Source organism: Montipora foliosa, chromosome 9 (genome assembly GCF_036669935.1).
Source record: "Montipora foliosa isolate CH-2021 chromosome 9, ASM3666993v2, whole genome shotgun sequence".
In the NCBI taxonomy this organism is placed as follows: Eukaryota; Metazoa; Cnidaria; class Anthozoa; order Scleractinia; family Acroporidae; genus Montipora; species Montipora foliosa.
In genome coordinates, this window is record NC_090877.1 from 10,101,871 (window position 1) to 10,104,370 (window position 2,500).

The 2,500-nt window shown below is 40.4% G+C and overlaps 1 protein-coding gene across 2 annotated transcripts in view; it reads left to right on the top strand.

Moving 5' to 3' along the window:
• The window catches only part of LOC137970046 (uncharacterized), a 14,184-nt gene that overhangs the window by 780 nt on the left and 10,904 nt on the right, over positions 1–2,500 (top strand). The gene's annotated exons all lie outside the window — the stretch shown is intronic.

Below are 2,500 nucleotides of genomic sequence, written 5' to 3' on the forward strand. Positions count from 1 at the left end.
AAAAGAAAGCTTGAAAAAGTTCCATTACGTTTAAGCTTGAAAATTTCACGCTGCTTTTGGCGATGATCGTCTCTAAAAGATTGATTTAATGTTTTTGTGTTGCGAACCGATCGTTCGTACCATTAAAGTGTTTCTTCGATTTGAAAAATAAAGTAAACCTTAAATCAGTTCAACCGAAGGACTACAAGAAACCATACAAATTCTACCGTACTCATTCTATGAAGAGCCGAGGCAAACATCTAAGCCAAAGGATGAAATTTATACGCTCCAGTTTCTCTTTGATAAGAATTTAACTCAGCGACTTTGCTTTGGCTTAGATGTTGGCGGCTCTTCACGAAATGGGTACGGTACTGACGGTAGAATTCGTATGGTAGAAACATTTTGCTCCCGTGTGATTCAAATCTATTTGTGGCGTTCGCTTGGGATTAATATCACATTTACATTTCTTTTCTTTCCGCTTCAGTGGAGTCGTTTCGTTTGAATAACTCCATTTCTTGTGGTCCTTCCGTTCAAATCGAAGAAACACTAAGTACGAACGATCGGTTCCCAACACAAAAACATTAAACCAATTTTTAGAGACGATGATGACCAAAAGCAGCCTGAAAATTTCAAGCTTAAATGTAATGTCATTCTTTCAAGATTTCTTTTCGCTACTGCCCTAGCTGCGTTCATTGCGCTTGAAGGAAACGGTTCTCGCGCAGTTCAAATACACTCGCAATACTTTCATATTTGTATTGGTACTATACAGTTCCACGGCGCTTTCAATTTTAGATGAAACGACACCATACTCTTGCTAAGCACTCACATTTTTTGTATACCCCACCTAGGAAACAAAATTAATGTTCAGGAGAAATATTTTAGAAAGCTTTCGGGTGCTTGCCATTAAGCCAAAATTTCCGGACATTTCGGGCTGAAGTGGAATCATAGGTGGAATAGAAAGGTTCATTTCGGTTCGTAATATTTGGGACCACCACTGGTGGTGGTCCTCTTTGACCGGTCGGTCCGATCCTACCGAAACATTCTGTTCCATTTACAAAAGTTATCGCTTCCAGTCGCATTTCACTGTGATGTAACCGAAATTTCGGTCCAAACGTAAATGGAACGCTTCGGTCCGGTTGGAAATTGACTTTTGATGAAAAATATCGTTCCATTTTCCCCTGGTTAGTTCCACTGGTCTGCGACCTGATGATGGTCCGGCATAATGGAAAGCACCCTTCGTCTCTTTCATGATTCATCCAAAGAAGAAGTTGACGCATTGACGCTCCCAGGGGAGCAATCTACACAGCACCGATTGGTTCCTATGTAACCCGTACGTGCCTACTACTGTCATTGCGCTATTGCGCATATGTTCTGCGCATCTCGAGATACTCGGATTTCCTTTGGGTGGTGCTTATTAATACAGGGATATTTTTGCGCGGTTCAAAACTATGCGGAGAAAGCAGAACTTAGCAAGTGCTCTTGGTATCCAAAAAGAAAACTGGGGGTAACCACGCATTTTTCAGAGATAATTAAGCTTCAATTTGGAAAAGAACGCCATTCATAGCTTTGTATTTTACAGCTTTTTACAAATATTGTTGATAAATTATCTTCGAAAAATGCGTGGTTACCCCCAATTTCTTTTTGGATTTCAATAACACTTGTTAAGATCTGCTTTTCCCGCATATTCAGTAAACCGAGCAAAAATACCTTTGAATTAGTAGGCACTGTCCTTAACAAAGAGAAAGGAATGTGTATTCAGCGGCTTTAAGTGTTTGCGGCTCGTTTCAGCAGACGCTCGTGCGGGAGGAACGCGTGACGAATCCCTGAGAGTGTCTGCGTGGGAGGCTAGCAAAATTGCTACTCACGTATTTTCCAATATGAGTTGACAAGCAAAGTTTCTTTTTAGTCTAGTTTCGTACGACCGTCAAGTTTTCAATCTTTCAAGTTTTCAATCTTTTGTTTGCGCTCATACACCATGCATGAATTACGTAACCAACACGTTTCTATTGGTTAGTTCCTTTGTACAACTATAGTGTTTTGTGCACGGTCAAGGCGAAAACACAATAGTTATTTACTCCGTACAGAGCGCAAAACAAAAGATTGTGCACGGTCGTGGACTTTTCAACCTAAATCTTGGCATCTTTGTTTGCTCCTGTGATATTGGCCTCTCTATCACGTGCGGGTTACTGAGGAACCAATCAGTGCTGTATAGATCTCCCCTTGCTGAATCATGAAAGGAGGAAGCCTTTTCAAAATGTTCCTCAGAAACATTAATTTTTTTTCCTAGGTGGGTTATGCATTTCCAATGTCGCGCGTCAAAATGTGAGTGCTTAGAAAGAGTATGGTGTTTCATCGTAAGAAACGTAAGATCTTGTAAAATTGAAAGCGCCGTGGAAATATATAGATACGAATACGAATATTAAAGTAGTGCAAGTGTAATTGAACCCCACGAGAAACATTACCTTCAAGCGCAATGAACATGGACAGTAGCGAAAAGAAAGCTTGAAAAAATTCCATTACG